Raw genomic sequence first — 21,380 nt, 5'->3', positions numbered from 1 at the left:
TGTCAAAGAAATGATCAGTCTATAATTTTAATGGTAGGTTTATTTTAACAGTGAGAGACAGAATAACAACAACAAAAATCTAGAAAAACGCATTTCAAAAAAGGCATAAATTGATTTGCATTTTAATGAGTGAAATAAGTATTTGATCCCTATCAACCAGCAAGATTTCTGGCTCCCAGATGTCTTTTATACAGGTAATGAGCTGAGATTAGGAGCACTCTCTTAAAGGGAGTGCTCCTAATCTCAGTTTGTTACCTGTACAAAAGACACCTGTCCACAGAAGCAATCAATCAATCAGATTCCAAAATCTCCACCATGGGCAAGACCAAAGAGCTGTCCAAGGATGTCAGGGACATGTTTGTAGACCTACACAAGGCTGGAATGGGCTACAAGACTATTGCAAAGCAGCTTGGTGAGAAAGTGACAACAGTTGGTGCAATTATTTGCAAATGGAAGAAACACAAATTAACTGTCAATCTCCCTCGGTCTGGGGCTCCATGCAAGATCTCACCTCGTGGAGTTTCAATGATCATGAGAACAGTGAGGAATCAGCCCAGAACTACACAGGAAGATCTTGTCAATGATCTCACGGTAACTGGGACCATAGTCACCAAGAAAACAATTGGTAACACACTATGCCGCAAAGGACTGAAATCCTGCAGCGCCCGCAAGGCCCCCTGATCAAGAAAGCACATGTACAGGCTGTCTGAAGTTTGCCAATGAACATGTGAATGATTCAGAGGTGAACTGGATGAAAGTGTTGTGGTCAGATGAGACCAAAATTAAGCTCTTTAGCATAAACTCAACTTTCCGTGTTTGGAGGAAGAGGAATGCAGTTATGAGCCCAAGAACACCATCCCCACCAAACGTGGAGGTGGAAACATTATGCTTTGGGATTGTTTTTCTGCTAAGGGGACAGGACAACTTCACCGCATCAAAGGGATGATGGACAGGACCATGTACTGTTAAATCTTGGGTGAGAACCTCCTTCCCTCAGTCAGGGCATTGAAAATGAGTTGTGGATGGGTATTCCAGCATGGCAAAACACATGGCCAGGGCAACAAAGGAGTGGCTCAAGAAGAAGCACATTAAGGTCCTGGAATAGCCTACAAGTCTCCAACTTTAATCCCATAGAAAATCTGTGGAGAGAGTTGAAGGTTTGAGCTGCCAAATGTCAGCCTCGAAACCTTAATGACTTGGAGAGGATCTGCAAAGAGGAGTTGGAGAAAATCCCCCCTGAGATGTGTGTAAACCTGATGGCCAACTACAAGAAACGTCTGACCTCTGTGATTGCCAACAAGGGTTTTACCACCATGTACAAAGTCATGTTTTGTGAAGGGGTCAAATACTTATTTCACTCATTAAAATGCAAATCAATTTATGCTTTTTTTGAAATGCATTTTTCTGGATTTTTTTATTGTATTCTGTCCCTCACTGTTAAAATAAACGTACCATTAAAATTACAGACTGATCATTTGTCAGTGGGCAAACGTACAAAATCAGCAGGGGATCAAATATTTTTTCCCCTCACTGTAAATAAATGAAATGAGCATCAAACTTTAGTGTTACTTGTTCACTCAAATGCTCTTAATATATCTTGACTCACATGAAGCTATTGCAAAGGTAGGCAAAAACTCATACAATCTGAAAGGGTACAATTTCTTTTTCACAGAACTTCATTAGAAGGTATAGACAAACTATATCATACAGAGCTCAAACCTTTATGAAAAGAGAATGGATGGCACGTTTAGAATTAATGGATCATTTGATTATCCCAGAATATGACAAATGAAGTCACTGCTTTGCTTCCTATAACTTACCAAAGCTGACAAAAATTTCTTATGTGATCTTTCCTATTCTTAATTGTGAATACCCCCATTATGAAATTAGGTAACTTTGATGACTTAGATATTATCACTAATTTAATTTATTTTCATGGAAAATACCTTGGCTATGGTAGATTTTCATACAGAAATAATAACTGTGATTGCTGTCTTCTGTATACATAGCACCATAACTTGAAGCATATAATCAGCTCTGACAGATAAATGCTGTGTCATGTCCTTAATATGATTGGACAAGTCATACAGTAAAAAAGTTTTAACACTATTTCTGTGTTTAATTATGTTATGCATAATGTCTTTTTAATAGCTTGTAAAGTCAAAAAGTCTGGCAGTGATGTAAAACCAGTTCTTTGAGAGCTGTTTTATTAACAATTATGTTAGACTCTGTTGATGTCTATAACAAACATAAAATGTGAAGAATAATTCAATTATGCCTAAACACTAAGATATACATATTACCGTCAACGTGTGAAATTAGGCATTTTATAGAATGCCTAGGAAATCTACAGAATGCCAGAAATAGGACATCAAAGCATGAAATGCTTAATATTTCACACATTTCCTAGGCGTTCTATGAAATGCCAAAGGCAAAGTATAAAATATTGCCGCTAAAATGCCGTTCTAGCATTTCTTGTTGGAGCAAATAGGTCAAATGCTGGTCTTTTTCTCTTGTTTTTTCCCATAAGAAAGTGCTGTACTTTTTTTCTTTCATTTTCATATATCTCTTTTCAATAAATGGTATTAACCCTAACTCTAACCCTAACCCTTTCCATGACGCTCCTTTCACACTCTGCCTAAATAATTTTTGTTATTCTGCATAATGCCTAGGTATTATATACAAGGGAAAGTACACAGCATATTAAAACAACAGAGCTATTTCACGCATTCGATCACAAGGAATTATTTTAGCTTGCAAAGAATGTCAAAACTCTTTTAATTTCTGCATCATACAAACTAGAAAAGACTTCAAATAAAACAAAACAAACAAATCATGCTCTGGAGTTGTGCCAGCAGTTCTGGGGTTTCTTGCTGAGCCTTAGGGAGGGAAGATGAGAGGGGAGGAATGGAAGAGGATGAAGTTCCTTGCTGGGACAAAGCTGGGAATGGCTTGGATTGGGATGGGTCCTCACCTAATGACCATGCTGAGTTCACTTAAGAAAGGCAACAGAGACTGCTGGCACTGCTAGGCAGGGCAGTCATGTGATATATTTTACTTAATGACTGCTTTGCTTAGTGATGGGGTTGCTGATCCCAATTAGGATTGTTAAGAGAGGGTATTGAAAACAAACTTACTTCCAATGTAAGTCTCATAAATATCAAAGCAATACAGGCCAAGTATTAATCTCCCCTTTGGTTCCATGTAGAGGAGAAGGATTTTTTTTAGAAGAATCATTTCGAAATCTTAATAAGATATAATTTTTGAAATGCAAATTCAGCTAATGTTTACAGAAAACTGCTCCCTTAAAACATTCAGTATCAGTTTCAAAGAGCATTTGCTTCAATAAATAGATGCCAGACAGGAAAACACAAGTAGATGAGCTAAATTTACTTAACTGTAAGCCTACATTATCAGAATCTTGCAAGTCTGAAACTACAAAAATTCCCACCACCACTTTTAACTACTTGATCTTTTCGGGTAGATCCTTTCCAAATTTCTTTCTTTGACCGTTAAGCCCCCTGGGGACTCCTGCCTTTGTTGTCTGATTATTTCCTTGGCAGCATCATTCCCCCTCTTTCCTAAAGGTCATTCCCACATTCTACTACACAGGCAATCTCCTTTCTGAAGATAAACCCAAAACAATACAAGTATTATAGAAATGATGAATGAGTAACTCCAACACCGTTACCATTTTCAGCACTTGACCTTATATTCTCAACAGGTATCTAGCATGTTGCGAAGTTTATTCTGCATGTTATAAAGCAAATAAATAGTATCATTACAGGTAAGCTCTTTTTTACAATTGGTTTTTGTTTACCTTCATTTAATTGTTCAAATTTCATCTCTTTATCAGTAAAAGGCCAAGTAGGAACACATTATTTAATGGCACTATTGAAACAATTTAGAACTAAATAACCATTTTCATTATGAGTTTGATTAAATCTCTAATTCCATTCATATGGAGCTGGGAGTATATTGTTTTTGAAACAGCAATTTCTCCAACCTTCCAAAATAATTGTTCTGATTAAGACTATAAAAATATCTACTTCTATTGATCTATAATATATATTCATTTTCTACATAGTGCTACATGACTTTAGTTGCAATAAGTTGCAGCAAGGTGTATGATTAGATTGTTTGAGAATTTTTTTATCCTGCTTTACACATGAATATGTAGCTTTGGCTCATTTTCCTCAATAAATATAGGTTATAACAAGTTTAAAGTTTCTGACTCATTTTTTTAACTGGGTTCTCTATTTTTAGGACATGTGGAGTATAGATCAAATTTTAGGTCATATTTATGAAGAAATAAAAGGATACACACATTTCAATTACCACTTTTTAAACTGGCTGTAAGGAAAGGAAAGCAAAACATATACTTTGTTAGCATTGAGCAGAGCTGCAAACATTTTTCATTTCCCTGGTTAATTCTTTCTTGACCGATAGAATTTCATCGTATTTGGATTTTCATCATTCACTTCACAAAACCATATTTCCTATCTATTAAATCACATTCCCATATTTATTAAAAATCTACATTTAAAATTAAGGGGAATCTATTAATAAGGCTGAGGGACGTGGTGGCTCAGTGGGTTAGGACGCTGAGCTTGTCGATCAGATGGTCGGCAGTTTGGCGGGTCGAATCCCGAGTGCTGCGTAGCAGAGTGAGCACTTGTTACTCGTCCCATCTTCTGCCAACCTAGCAGTTCGAAAGCACGTAAAAATGCAAGTAGAAAAATAGGGACCACTACGGTGGGAAGGTAACACGTTCCGTGTGCCTTTGGCGTCTAGTCATGCCGGCCACATGACCACAGAGACATCCTCGGACAAGCGCTGGCTCTTCGGCTTTGAAACGGAGATGAGCACCGGCCTCTAGAGTTGGATATGACTAGCACGCATGTGCGGGGGAACCTTTACCTTTATTAATAAGGCTCTTCCATCCAGAAGAGAATCTTTTCTCCTGCATGGCTAACAGTTTATTATCTCTACGTAATAGCAACACCCACAGAAAAATAAGGAGAATGGAATACTGCAAGGTTATTGCCCTTTTCTCTTAACTGCTTAATGAGGGAGCGTGGGGGCACCTGTGTTTCAAAAGATTAATGTAAAATCCTAGGAAAGATGGGGCAAGACTGGAAAGATATAAATCCTAGAGAAGTTGAGAGCCACATTGTTCAGTATCTCCATCCATCAATAAAATATAGCTGAAATTTAAAATAGCTGTTCTACATAGTTAAGCAAGATGCTGCTTATATCCGTTCCAAATGGTATTCAGGAAGAAACATATCAATCACATTCAGCCTATCAACCAGATAAATCCAGTCTCCTAATAAAACAGCTGCTTTTAATATGTACTATACAGTATATCGATTTTTGAAAGCAAAAAAATCACAAGGTATGTACCTAAGAAGGTACAAGACATTTTATGCTACAATAAAATTATAAAGTTCCCTTGATTTTGCAACAGAGCATAAATGCATCTCTCTCTACCTTATCTATTCAACCCCTCCTCCATTCCCAGTTAAATCCTGGTGAACAAATTCACTTATTGTGCTCCCCCTTTTTTAAAAAAAAAGTAAGATGTGGCGCCGTATATTGAACCCACCTACTCCTTTGTAAATTGGGATGCAGGAAAATGCTTACCTTATTCTCAAATGAAAAAACTCAACAACTGTTGAAAACACACACTTTTGCATAAATCTTAACTGACATAGCAATAACTCATTAAGGAAAAGGCAGACAGAATCTTAATAATCACTTAAAATGCTTGTGCCAAGGGCAAGCCAATCCTGAAGTAAGAAATCCTGAACAAGGTTTCTAAGGTAGGTTACTGATTTCACCATGAATTTTTTCTAGTTAGGGCTACACAATGGTGAAAGTTACATGAGTTGCTGAAAATGGATATCTGGATTGTAATCTTTCAGGGCCAACTCTTTTTTTTTTTGGTAGTGTTATCAGTCCTGAGTTGGACTCTCTTAGGACATACTACTTCCTTATGCTCACTATACATATGTGCTTCCTCTGCAGACTGCAAGAAACTGTTCATTATTATGAAGAAACATATCATTTAAAAATATGTATTAAGGGAACAACCTCAACAGGTATTTTGAAATGTTACATAGTTCAATAAATAATGGTTCTTCTGAAGTCTGCACAAGCAACATCTGGACCAGCCCTTGGAGTGAACCTCTATAGTATACAACATGGGAAAGCTGTACATTAGATGAATATCCTGTCTATAATTAAGGGCGATAGTGAATAAAATGGGAGAACATTTTCTATCAGTTGAAAGTCAAAAGAAAAAGCTTTAGGCTATAAAGCGCAGTGTCTGAAAAGATTCTTCATCAGATGTCACATTTTAATGTGTTTTCCACTCTGTTCCATTTACAAATGGCTGCCAATTTAGAATTTATAAATTAATTAAGTCTTGCATAATGTATTCACTTAATATTTGCATTTTACATTTTCTTTCTGCAAATAGATGCAGAAATGTAAAATTGTGTTCAGAATATGCATACCAAATATGAAATTCCACTACTCAAAACTTCCACAGATCTTTTGTGCCATATACTGAATACCAAGTTGTTGAGATAACACAATGGCTTCCCCACTCTCACACAGTGATGTAATACAGAATTGTGATGTATAGTTAAGTTCCTACTTTAGTTTTTATAATCATTTACTATGACATTTATTTGGGGAAAAACAATCCTAAAACTTTTAAATCTGGTGCATAAATCAAAATAAAATCAGTTGATAATCTTATGATACTCCCAGAATACCTTTATAAATAGCCAACACTATAAATAGGTTTCCTTCAAATGCTTTGTGGAAAGTAATACCATTACCACAACTAGGCTTGTTAGTAAACTGGAGCTTTTTCACTAGCAGACTTCCTATAGTTTTATTCATATGTCTTATAACGCTATTTATGTATAGCATCTTGTAGGAACTTCACATCTTCTCAGCAGAAACATGTACAAACCTCAAAATCTCATAGCTATTCTAGAGTGGCAGGCAGATGGTATTTGTTCAGAAAAAAAGTCTTTGATCTTCAACAGTTTTCAGATGTTTAAAAAATGCAGGTAGACCTTGCTAAACAACAATTTGTTCAACTGTTTGAAGTTATGGTGGCACTGAACAAACGGTACTTAGGCTTGGTCTTTGAAGTAATAGCTATTGTAGCACCCCCCCACACACGTGTGATTAAAATTCAAGTGCTTGGCAGTTAACCCACATTTACAAATGCAGGGTGCTCTTCAACACCTCCCATCAGCCTATCCCCCCATTTATGCTTTTTGGCTGGTCTGCACTCTGCTGTCTCCTAGATCTTAGTGGCTTTCCAACTGTAAAGTAAAGATGGACCAGCTGCAGGGGTTGGGAATGGGAGGACTGCACTCCAGAGGTTGACAACCTCGTCAGTGATCAGTTTACATCAGTGTTGATGGGAGAGGGGAATAATGCATCTGCAGCCCCTCACATGTGATCTTCCTCAAGGGTCAAGACTCTCTCCTGTCCTGCTCACTCATCTCAAGGGGTGAGATCATGTGCCAATTCAAGATTCAGTATAATCAGTATATTGATGATATCCAACATTATATCTAAACTCCACAGGTGAAGCTATGTTGACCAAGTATCTTGAGGTTGTTCGGGTTGGAAGAGAAGATGTTACCATTATTGGTCTTAGATGGGACTTCACTTCCTCATCCAAGACTAGTACACAATTTTGGGATCTTGGACTTGCGCAGCTGCTTGAAGATCAGGTGGCATCTATGACAGGAGAATCTTTCCAAAGGTTCATCCTATGCACCAGTTGTGCTATTTCTTCTACTGAAAGGCCCATCACACAAATTCTGGTCACCTTATGACTGGATTATTGTAATGTGCTCTACAAAAGGCTGGCCTTGAAGACCACATGGAAGCTACAGCTGGTTCAAAATGTGAAAATGCAGTGTGAACAGTAATAGCAAGCCTGTTTTGTTTGATTTCTATTGTTTATAAGATTATAGTCTGGGCTCTACATTCGGTTTTATATTTTATCTGTTTATATGGATTTTCTAGTTTTGAACACCACGCAAAATCTATTGGATTTGGGAGGCTAATAAATTCAAACAAATAAATAAAATAAAATAAATAAATCCTTTTATCTGGTCCCGAGTAAAGATTCAAAGCCAAAAACAAAGTTAGTGAAAGATTATTGTGACTCCTCTCCCACAATAATCAATTCTACTTTGAATTGAATAAAAGCACTAAGCATGGTAGGTATGGCTGAAGTAAGTAGCAGATGGAGTGAAAGAGAGATCAAAGTATGTTCCTTTATTTCCTCAAAAGTTTCTATGCGCTTTGCCTCTCAGCTCTACTAAATAACTATTTTCTGTTGATTACATTGCATTTTCAGACATTAGTTTTGTCATTTATATATCAGTCAATTTAATTATATTAAATTGGCCCAGACTGAGGAGAAATTTTAATTTGGGGTTCTTTTTAATCGACTACAGGGTCAATTTAATATTTTTTAATTTGGTTCTTAATTTTTGTATTTTGGATTTTTAATTCCCTGTAAACCGCCCTGAGTCCTCAGGGAATAGGGCGGTATATAAATATAACTAAATAAAATAAATAAATAAATAAATATTTAATCTTGAACTGATCTTTTCAAGAAAATTGGAGAGATGAAGGGAACGTTTCATGCAAAAATGGGCATGATAAAAGATCAAAATGGCAGGGACCTAACAGAGGCAGAAGAGATTAAGAAGAGGTGGCAAAATTACACAGAAGAACTATACAAGAATGAGCTTAACGTCCCTGATAGTCGCAGTGAGGTGGTCACTGACCTCGAGCCAGAAATCCTAGAATGTGAAGTGAAGTGGGCCTTAGAAAAGCTGAGCAACAACAAAGCTAGTGGAGGTGACAGTATTCCAGCTGAGCTATTCAAAATCTTAAAAGACAATGCAGTAAAAGTGCTACACTCAATTTGCCAGCAAATTTGGAAAACTGAACAGTGGCCACAGGATTGGAAAAGATCAGTTTACATTCCAATTCCAAAGAAAGGCAGTGCCAAAGAATGTTCAAACTATCGCACCATTGCACTCATTTCTCATGCTAGTAAAGTTATGCTTAAAATCCTACAAGCTAGACTCCAGCAGTATGTGGATCGAGAACTACCAGAAGTACAGGCAGGATTTCGAAGAGGCAGAGGAACTAGAGATCCAATTGCCAACATACGCTGGATCATGGAGAAAGCTTGGGAGTTCCAGAAAAATATCTACTTCTGCTTCATTGACTATGCTAAAGCCTTTGATTGTGTGGATCATAACAAACTGTGGCAAGTTCTTAAAGAGATGGGCGTACCAGACCATCTCTTGAGAAACCTATATGTGGGCCAAGAAGCAACAGTGAGAACTGGACACAGAACTACTGATTGGTTCAAAATTGGGAAAGGAGTCCAGCAAGGCTGTACACTGTCACCCTGCCTATTTAACTTATATGCAGAGCACATCATGAGAAAGGCAGGGCTAGATGAATCAAAAGTTGGAATTAAGATTGCCGGAAGAAATATCAACAACCTAAGATATGCAGATGATACCACTCTAATGGCAGAAATTGAAGAAGAACTAAAGAGCCTCTTGTTGCGGGTGAAGAAGCTTTGCAAAACTTGGATTGAAAGTTAACATTAAGAAAACCAAGATCATGGCATCCGGCCCTCTGAATTCCTGGCAAATAGATGGGGAAGAAATGGAGGTAGTGACAGATTTTATTTTCCTAAGCTCCAAGATCACTGCAGATGGGGACTGTAGTCAAGAAATTAAAAGACGCTTGGTCCTCGGGAGGAAAGCCATGGCAAATCTAGACAGCACACTAAAAAGCAGAGACATCACCCTGTCAACAAAAGTGCGTATAGTCAAGGCTATGGTCTTCCCAGTTGCAATGTATGGCAGTGAAAGTTGGACCATAAAAAAGGCTGTGCGTCAAAGAATTGAGGCCTTTGAACTATGGTGCTGGAGAAGACTCCTGCGAGTCCCTTGGACTGCAAGGCGATCAAACCGGTCAGTCCTAGAGGAGATCAATCCTGACTGCTCTTTAGAAGGCCAGATCCTGAAGCTAAAACTCAAATACTTTGGCCACCTAATGAGAAGGAAGGACTCACTGGAGAAGAGCCTAATGCTGGGAAAGATTGAGGGCAATAGAAGAAGGGGACAACAGAGAATGAGGTGGCTGGAGGGAGTCACTGAAGCAGTAGGCGTGAGCTTAAATTGACTCCAGAAGATGGTAGAGGACAGGAAGGCCTGGAGGAACGTTGTCCATAGGGTCGCGATGGGTCGGACACAACTTCGCGGCTAACAACAACAACAAATCTTGAACTGATTCAGTTATTGGAAAACAGGCATAAGCTTAAATAAATGGAACAGCTTACTTCATGGAATGGTTTTTCCCCCCTCCTTTTCCCCATGGAGGTGTTCAAACAAATGGAATAGTGAATCCTATGGTGTACAGGGTCCCTTCCAAATCCATGATTCTATGAAGTATTATTAACTAACAAATTAAACAGCAATTACTAAATGTACTACAGTTCTTCAGGGCAATAAATACTATACCACACTGTCATGTGAAAATAATCAACATTCATAGCAATGTAATAAAATTATAAAAGTTTTTGTTTTACTTTGAAGAAAATTATATCTCTAAATTAAGCTTTGCTAGCATGCCTTTACCTACTTTCACGTTTAATTTTTTTTAAAATGAAGGGTCACACATAAACTGCTTTGTCAAAACTGTGTCTGCATTTTCTTAAAACATCTGTCAGTCTACAACCAAACACAGCAACTCTTACTCTGAGTACTTGCAACTGGTGATCATCTACAGCTGCAAAAAGACAGCATCCTGTTGAAGGTACCTTTGCAAAATAATTTATTCAATAGGCATCTCAAATGTCAGACTGCTTTTAGGAAGCATCCTTCTTATGCTAATAAAAGGAATTAAAGGCAAAGTCAGGTTCAAAGTGTGGCATTTTTCATGTGTAATGGGCTATATTAAAAGTCTTGTTCAACACTAGGTTATTAACACCTCAAAGACAGCTACAAGCCTACAATAGAGCAGCCATTCCTATAAATTATTACAAGGTGCTTTTAGGAGTTAAGACTAAACTGGTGTTTACAATGATGTTAATAAAACTCAGCATGACAGCAAATAGATTAGAAATTTCCATTTTTAATTCATTATAGCTTGCACGCTTTCTGAATCAAAGAAATTATTTAATCATTACTACCTTTTCTGTAAAACTATAGGAAAAAGAGAGGCAGAGTTTAGGGGAAAGAGTCAAAAGAGGAATCAGACTAGAATCTCTATGTTGCTACAAGCAGACTTTGTCCAACCCCTCTTGAATTCCATTAATCAGGGGTGTCAAACGTCACATGACGTGTCACGACCTATCTTTTTTTTTTGCCATTGCGCAGTTTCGCTATGATGCATCTGGCCCATGGGCCAGCAGTTTGACACCCCTGCATTAACCAAAATATTGCTGATTGCTAGTTCACTAGATTCTTGTTCATAGGCATGAGCAATAAATCAGTTTAACTGGAACTTAACTTGTGACCCTGGTCTTTTCTGCCTGACAAAAATAAACTAGCTACAATACATTGATTAAAAACATCGATTTCAAATAATTATAGAATAATCACAATTATAAACTTAGACTGATAAAACAATTTAAGCAAGTATGTCTGTTCCTTCTTTGTAGTTTCAGTAGAGGGAAGCATGATCCTGAATATTATTAGTATGCAAGAATGTTACATCAAATCATAATAGGAAGGGGAACACAAAATGAAAAGCAGTTTATAATTATGAAGAAGGGTTTTTGAGTAAAAATAGTTCTAAAAGATTCCTGAATTATTCTCTTTAGTTCACAAAGTATTTTTTGTTCTTAAAGTATCAATGCTAACTTAGATGACTAAGGGATGCTGTAAAATACTGATATAAATTTTAACCCAAAATATTTTTCATGAATAGAAATCTGGTTCTGAATATACCAATCTTAAATATCTAGATATACGTATACTATCCAGCATTTATCTATGTGAAGAACATGCTTCCAACAGTTGATTATCTGAGAAATTTAGAAGAGCCAATTAGAACAGCACACATTCACTGGCAATATTACCTGGTATAATATATAGTTCCAGGTAATATATTAAGAATATACAGTAGCACGGTTACTGGTGGGACAATATTGGAAAAAGGATAGTTTGCCTACTATAGAAGAATGGGTGTTTAAAGTTTCGAATCTTGCAGAAATGTCTAAGATTTCTGCTTACTTGAAAGATCATTCACAGGAAAGATATATTTCAGTTTGGAGGAGATGGATAGATTATATTCAGAACAAATATGGGACTAATAAGTTCCATTTAGCTTATGAGTAGATTTTAGTGGGATATTGTTATTGGTACGTTGTTTGTAGTTATGTTAAAGGGGAGTTAAAGCACATTATGAATTTGGTTAATTGTATATTATGCATAATTTTTATTTAGAATATGATTATTATAACTATAATCCTGTATTTAGCTCTGGGAAGTGGGGGGGGGAAGTGGGCGGGTTTGGGGTGGGGGGGATTTGGGAATATATTGTAAAATCTTGTTTTTGTAAAACTCTTTAATAAAAAAAAGAATATACAGTAGTAGGATTCTAAGAAATCCTGACATATTATTAAAAAAATGGTGGATTAATGTACAAAACTCATTCTCTTCCAATAATATCCTCTCAACAGTATGAGAGAGAAAACAGTTTAGAAATTATTTGCTATATATGTTGGCAATATTTTCAATATTGGTATGTGATCCACTGAGCAAGCCAAATAATGCTTCAGAATATAGTAATCAAATCACTTTGTTTAGCTATGTGTATTAGTAGTAGTAGCCTAAGGCAAGTATATGGAGTACATTTATGAATAGTTTATCCAATGAAAGCTTGATTTGTCAAATCTTGTCTTATTATTTTATGCTAATATAGAAATTATGATAAACATAAATTTTAGCTAATAATTAGGGTTAGGCATGGTTAGTATTTGGATAGACTTTACTATAGATTATCAGGATAATATTTAGATAGCATTTACCATAGATTATCAGGACTCTAGCCTAGACTGAGAATTCAAAACATACGGTGGAAGAAGGAAGTGGCAAACTACTTCCGTATTGCTTTCAAGAAAGCATCATTACTGAATCCATGCAGTCAGCAGGAATTGAATTCAGCTTGAAAACCTTTATCATCATGAAAATATACGAAGAACATCCAACCAACATGAGATATCATACTTTTATATCAGGACTATATACTGCTATTATGAACATTTACTAAAATATTTCCCTATGAAAATGCCGTCTAAAGCAATTGTAGTTCAAACATATCAATAGCTATATGTGCATTTAAAACATAAATTCTTTATGTTGCATTATACAATCCTAAAAATGAAGAAAAATTAAATTATGTAGAGAATGAATGTTACTTTTGGTAGGATTTTTCCACTGAAAGGCTAACAGTCGAAATAAGACATAAGACATTTCAGAGAAACTATGATTTCTTCTCTAGTTTTCCTTTTCTTAAAAGGACTTGCAAGGACAGCAAGTTTTAAACAACAATAGTTGTCATAATGTCGGAATCTTCAAGTAATCAATTTCATTCTCCAGTAAATCACTGATTTATAGCCTGATAGGACAAAAAAAATGTCTATTAGATAGGAATTAAATTTTATATAATAAAATATATAATAGGCAAACTGAGTTTTTTGCATATATATTTTATGCAGCTATAAAATGGGAATGGAAATTTACACGTGTTTGATTTATATCCTGCCTTTTATTCAGGAATTTGAAGCAGTGTGTATTATGTCGTCTTTCTTTCCTTATCACAATATGTCTATGAGGTAGCTTCAGTTGAGAATACATGTCTGACCAAAAAATCATCCAGTGAATTTCTGTTGAGGGTGGACTACAACCTGGTTTTCTCTATCCTTAGTCCAATGCTTTAACCATCAGCAGCTTTTTGTGAAGCATAAGTTCACAAATGGTATTTTATGATGTGAAGCAGCAAAAAATACAGGTATTTTGTGTTTAGTTGAAGTCTACTAAACTGAGGACTTGCTATACAAGTTATACTGGTTTATTCTCACATTTTTACAGCATTATTTTCTGTAATATAAAATAAACAGTAATGCATTAAAAATTAAAAACATCTTGATCAAAGTTCTTTGGCAGAGAATTCTTTTGGCATATTTGATACTGCTGTTCAAGGTAAGCTAATCTGAAAGTCTCTAGAGAACTAAAGAAAAATCAATTTTCTTCATTCTTTCTATTGATGTAAAGTCCAATATTTTTGCATGTATTTGTTTTGCATAAATAACATGAGAGAATATTTTTATTAATTGTATACACAAGATCTATTCAAACATGATGCTGAACTTAAACAATTACAAACATGGTGACTGCAACCATACAATATACCTGATTTACTTAGCGTTCAATGCGGTTATTCTTTGTGTGCTTGTGTATGTACGGTTTAGTGTGTTAAGAAGCCATTAAATAATTTATTCTATACTGTGTACCCTGTTTTGGGCAACACATTTTAGAAAGTGTACAATCTGGAAAGCAACCAAGATGATTAAGAAGAAAAAAGGAACTGGTTTGAGATGTTAGCAGCAAAGACTGTGGGGGAACATGAAAATTGAAATCTGAAGGACTGTCACACCCATAAAATGTGGCATAATTGTGCAATTATTTCATAAGACAGAAGAAGGAAAATGGGATTATATTACAAGCAGACTTTGGTTTGATATCAGAAAAAGATACCTAATGGTAAAAGCTGGTCAAGAATGGAGCAGACTTCTTTAAACATGGTATGTGTTTAAGCAAAAGCTGCATGAGGCGTACCTAAGGTGGCTGCTGCTGTGTTGCACAAAGCCTTCTGCAGCCTCCAAAAGCCACACAAAAGTACTCTCTGGTCTCACGTGATTTTCAGAGGCTCGAGACCAAACAAGCACCACACTCTCATTTCATATGGCCTGCGCAGCCTCCAAAAATCATGCAATAAAGGGGCACGCTTTCAGCAATAGTCATTGTTGGGTGTTGGTGAATGCTGGTGAGTCACCCAAACATTGTGGTGTGTCAACTTTGACATGTGTATGTATCAGAGTGTGAAAATTTATTCTTTCAAGGATATTGGAGCCTTGGTGGAGCAGTGGGCTAATGCCTCCTTAAGTAACACCAGCTGCCTGCAATTAGTGCAGGTTCGCATCCCAACAGGCTCAAGGTTGACTCAGCCTTCCATCCTTCCGAGGTAGGTAAAATGAGGACCCAGATTGTTGGGGACAATAAGCTGACTTTGTAATAATGCCGCTTGGGGTGTGTGTGAAAGCCCTAATAAGCAGGCATATATATAGAATGAAGGCTACTGCTAAGCTTGTAAGCCGCCCTGAGTCTTCGGAGAAGGGCGAGATATAAATGGAATTAAAATAAAATAAATAAATATTGGAAATTGTGATTGAACAATTGTGATTAGTTGCATGCCGTTTAAATTTCCATTTCTTCATAAAAAGATCCTATTATGTGTATCTTTTCTAGTGCTCTAATGCAGGAATTACCATTCCTATAAACAGTGCTTTTTTGTAAAAGAAAAAGGTGCCGGAACTCACACGTGTCATACAACGTGCCTTGCCTACTCTATAAAGTTCCATCCAAAAAAGATGCCGGAACTCCGTTCTGAGCATTCTATGAGGAAAAAAAGCCCTACCTATAAATCTTTGTAGCTATTTGAATTTTAAATAATAAATCTTTATAATGTTTAGGAAATTACTAAAAATCTGGTTCCTTTCTCAGACCTTAGGATAGAGTGGCTGAAGAGCTCTTTTCAATTTAAGCCACTCAGAGTGATCAAAGAATTGAGCGGCCTCAGAATAAATAAATACATTTAATATTCTGCAATTTAGTGATCAATCAATCTTTTATTATGGTCACAAACCAGAATTAAAAATTAAAACATTAAAATAAAATAGAACGAGACATACTATTACATTATAGTTAGTGGTGAGTTCATTGATCGGCAGCCAAAGTCTGCCTAATTTTATAAAGAATACAGCAACAATTAGCCGTGTTTAAGAAACTGTATCTTAGTGATCTGATAATAACAGCTGTACAAAAAAGATTAAATAAGAGATAAGAATTTCAGAATATTATTATTATTATTATTATTATTATTATTATTATTATTATTATTATTATTATTATTATTATTTATTGAACTTATATACCGCCCTTCTCCCGTAGGACCCAGGGCGGTTCACAAGGCAATTAAAACAACATTACAATACAAAAAGTTAATAACAATTAAAATAGATTAAATTATCCTTGTTTAAAAATCTAAAACCCCTATAACTCTGATTAAAAAACCCAATTACAATAAGTTAAAAATTAAAAATTCTCAGTTCCTGGCCGGAAAGTTGCAAGAGCTAGGTCTTCAGGTCCTGGCGGAACGAACGATATTATCATGTAATACAATTTTGTGAAGTATAATTACTACTGTATCTTTTCTGCAAATGGAATTCACATTACAACACATCATATAAAGATGTTTTTATTGTAGTTGGAATAAGATACAGAAATTATAAAAAAATTAAAATGAATATACTTTTTTTAGGGCTTGGGAAGTATTGTCTAAGTGTGTAAAGTATTTTTCAACATCACAGGTTTATCATAAATTGGTTTGAAATTTATTATTTTTCTTAATGGAGAATCAATAAAAAAATCCAGCTCCTTTTACAAAGCAATTAGCTTGATGTATCATGCTATATTACCTATATGAAACTGCTAGAAGTCTTCTTGATTGCAGTAGGGAATCAATAAATATGTACTTTATTTTATTTATGTCCACACTATGTCAGGAAGAAATACCACAGTTATGTAGAATTGAAAACATTTTCAAAGATACATATTTGTCCCATTATAAATACTTGCTAAACTATTATACGGAAAGAAATATTAAAGAAACATTGCCAAGCCTATTCCTGGCATGTAATAGGCATCTGAAGAGACAGATCCAATAATTTAATTTTTCAGGTAAAGTTTCCTTTCAAGGAGAAAAATAATCCCTGTTTGATTATATGGTTTCTAAATGTGGAACAAATATTATGGGATTATAGATTAATCAGATACAAAGACATGGGGAGATTCAACATCAGTAAAAGGAAGTCCTGCCTTACAAAATTCATAAATGATGAAATTTGCTACTACAAGATATATTGTTAGTCTCCAATCCAGACAATCTTTAAAAGGAATATAGATAAATGATTCTTTACATTTTTTAAAAATCATTTTAAATTTAGGGGAAAACCCATGTTCCCCTTACCAAGTTTTTCTTACAACTACCAAAATGTGCCACTCTGAAAAAGTAGCTCCTGGGGAATAAAGTTGCCTTCTGGCATCGTTTGAAACTGCTGTCTCCTTAAATAGATGGTCTTACTTCAGAGACGTTTACATCCACAAAGCATTTCTATAACAGAGCAATTCTGTGTTATCTAAATGGTTCTGTGACAAAAGCAATTCCTTACAATTAATCTAAAACACTGAAAAGAATGTGGAGGAAAAAAACTAAACTCCATTATAAAACACTTAAAGTTTGAATTACATTAAAATTAGATTCAAAGCCAGAGTCAATGTGAGGTTTAGCTTTTATGCACATTATTATGGTTGTCAGCACTGAGCCAGGCATGATGGGAATCAGTTATTCTCAGCGTAGAGAAAACTGTTATGTTAATGTATCTCAACTGCCTCCAAAGACCATCAAGAGTCTTGCAAAATATCCAGAATAAGAAAGAAGGTATGTTTGAAGCACAGACATGTAAAATCTATGATTTATTTGCCCACTTGTGTTTGTAGCTTCATTTTTGTCTGCAATAAAATGTTAATCTAGCCTGGGGTATGTATAGGAGTCTGCAGCCAAATCTAGTCAAGAAGTAAATTTAAGGTTAAGGATTGGAGACCTATGGTATGATTTACTGCCAAGATAATTTACTTCAGGTATAAAACTTGCCTATTTCATTCTCCACTCTTGCCTCCATCACACAGAGAAGGGCCGTTGTCTGCAATCAAGGTTGAAATGAACAGTACAAGCCATCGTGGAACTCACATAGTTTGGCATAAGCTAAAATAACCAGATTATCTGGACCCTTTTCAAGTCTGGGTTCAAGTGGGGTTACAGCACTGAAATGATATTGGTCGCACTTGCCAATGACATTGGGATAGCTTGGATTGGGGGTGGGCATTCCTGGACCTTTTGATACCATCAACCATGCTATCCTTTTGGACTGGCTTTGGAAGCTTGGAGTGGGATGCACAATGTTATGAAGATTTTCCTCCTCCTTCCTCTGTAGCCAGTTCCAGTTGGTTTTGGTGGGCGAGGAGAGGTTAAGTCTTAGGTCCCTGTAAAGTGCGGTAGCTTAGTTTTTTGTTTTTTCTTTTCAACATCTATAGAAAACCACCACAGGAGATCATCCAGAACTTCTTCAATTCAACCCTGACAAGATGGAGTTTTGGTCCCCCATGCCCAGGTGATATTTACTCTTTGATTCTGGACAGGGTGGCACAGAGTTGGTGTGAGATTCATGGACTCTCACGCCCTGTTCATTTCTCTGTCTTGTAATGGTATATGGAAATGACCATGAGAGATGAAGGGAAGAAATACTGCCTAGGGAATGATCAGACAAGATCCCTCTTTTCATGAGACAACTGAACTTTTCTTGTTTTTCTTTGAAGTCATTTCATTTCTCATCCAAGAAGCTTCTTCAGCTCTGACTGGATTGTGGGGAATAAAAAGATTTATATTCCTTGCAAACAGCTGGTCATTTGCAATTAGACCTTCAAAAGCTTCTTGGATGAGAAGCAAAATGTCTTCAAAGAAAAAAGTCCAGTTGCCTCATGGAAAAGCATCTTTGGGATAACTATGATCTGGAAGACTGAGAATCTCAGTCAATCAGACAAGAGGGGGAAGAGTTTGTTGTTGCTTAACAGCCAGAGAAAGAAACTTAGGAAGGCCCTGTTCTAAATGATCAGAGTGTAAAAAGACAGTAGGAAATCTGTACTTTCAAACTTAAAAGATTCTGTTAATGTTGCCTTGCAATAAAGTAGAATTAGATCAGCTGGTCAGGTTTCCTGTCTGGTTTACCTGGGAGGGCCAGATTACTGGATTACTGCAATTCACTCTACATAGGGCTGCCCTTGAAAACCACACCAACGTAAAACTAGTCCAGAATGTAGCATTGAGTGTAGTAATGGATTGTCAATTTTACCAGGTAGACCAGACAGAAAGCATGACCCGTTTAGCTAATTCGACTTTATTGGAAGAATCTTGCAAGTCTGAAAGTACAATTCTCCTCCCATCTTCTTTACCCCTGAGAAAGTAGAGTCTCTTCTGAACCTCTTACTCCACTCCATTATCCAGCTGCGGACTATGTTGTCTCGTCTGTTCCCTAGGCAGCGTCTCTGGGCCCAGTCTCTCAAGGTCATTCCCACATACAATTACATGGATATCTTTAGGTTTAGTCATGTAATATCTCTGTTGAGCAAGCTGCACTGCCTCCTAGCTTCCTTTCAGGTGCAATTCAAGGTGCTGTTTATTATCTTTAAAGCCCTATGTAACATATCACTATGTAACATATCACTTACAGGACCACCTCTCCCTAAGGCCACCTACCTATCCTGTATGATCAGATAGATTGGACACATTCAGGGGTAGGCAACCTTGGCTCTTTTATGACTTGTGGACTTCAACTCCCAGAATTCCTGAGCCAGCATGAGTTGAAGTCCACGAGTCATAAAAGAGCCAAGGTTGCCTACCCCTGGACACATTCCTGGTCCTTTTTCTTAAACAGTGCCAATTTAATGCCTTCTTCCTGAGGCAGTAAGTTTAGCAGATCTCCACCCTCATAACCTTTCGAAATGCACTTAAAACCTGGCTTTCCCCCCAAAGACTAGTATAGGATGAGACTGATGAAAGTTTTTGTGGTGGACTGCTTGTTAAAGTTTATAATGGTGCCAGGTTTTTACCACTTGTTTTAATGGATATATGTATATGTTAATGGTATAATGATGCTCTTTAACTGTTGGCAGCGAACCACCCAGAATATGGTATAAGATGGACAGCTATATAAAATTTCAAATAAATAAATAAACCTTCCTAACCAGCGATTCAAGTTGTCAATGTCCTGCTCCAGATCCAACTGGTGACCCAGATATATTGATTAGCTTGATTAGCCAAGACCATGAACTAGCTGAGCAAGTGGTTTTTGTATACCAGTCTCAGCCTAAGAATCTCAAGCTTTTGTTGAAGAAACTGCAGAAGCCACAGCACTCCAAAGCTATGTGTATCTTACTCCTTGCCTGCTGAACTTTTGAAAATTCAAGAAAACTGTTCAATATGAACTATACAAGTCCCCATGAGCAAATGATTTTTTATCAGCCATACCCGTTTGGATAGTATAATTAGCCTATGTCTAAAGGAACTGAAAAATGAGGAACCATTTTTTCTGATTTAAAGTAGCCTGGATTTAGAAAACTATGGCCTACCTGAAGCCTTCCTCTAAATGTCTGATCAAATAAGAATGTTCACAAGACAGGAAAAAATATTTTGTTCTGTTCTGGAATAAAACATCATGTTCCAGAATTTTTGCTGAATCAGTTTGGATCAATCATGGTTCAGCAAAACTGAAACTTGGAATAAATTGGCTGTTTGGGGTTTAAGACGAAACAAAATCTGGACATATCTCACTGAGAACTACTTATCTTCCCAGTAGTTTCTGGAATCTAACAAAAACAAAGTTTCCCCCTTCTGAAGACGAGAAGGGGAATTCTGAAATATGGAGAACCACTTGGAAATCCTGTCTTCTCTGCTTTCCTAAGTCAGGAGAAAAGAGGGATAGAGGGGTCTGAAAAAGTGAGATCTTGTCAAGTTAAGTCAAAGAAGAGATGGAGCCAGTATCCTCCAAATACCCAAGTCTAGAAGGAAAGGAGGGGAAAAGCATGTAATATCTCCAGGCTCAATATTTACAATTCTGCCAATGATCTAACAAGGTAGGAGGAAAAGAGTTAGTGCTTAAACTGATAGGTATACTCTGTGACTTTTTTGCACTGCTATGGGCAATCAACTGTTGTGTCTGTGGCTTTACTTTTGTCAGTGATAAAGAAATGAATTCAGGGTTAAAGGTCTGGAGACTCATGATTTATTTAGTGCCAAGCTTTGGTGAGAAGCCTGACATTGAGTACCCCTTTTGTCACATTCTTATTAGTGATGCTATCGCTAGAACAGTGTCTTCTCCCTATTAGCCTGAAGCCGTTTCACTA

General features: G+C 36.5%; 1 protein-coding gene across 1 annotated transcript in view; it reads right to left on the bottom strand.

The window, feature by feature from the left end:
* Positions 1-21,380, bottom strand: part of UBTD2 (ubiquitin domain containing 2) — a 73,812-nt gene that overhangs the window by 25,891 nt on the left and 26,541 nt on the right. The gene's annotated exons all lie outside the window — the stretch shown is intronic.

Source organism: Vipera berus, assembly GCF_964194415.1.
Source record: "Vipera berus genome assembly, chromosome: 2".
NCBI classification, from domain to species: domain Eukaryota; kingdom Metazoa; phylum Chordata; class Lepidosauria; order Squamata; family Viperidae; genus Vipera; species Vipera berus.
The sequence above is the reverse complement of the archived record's forward strand: the minus strand, read 5'-3'. Positions and strand labels throughout refer to the sequence as shown.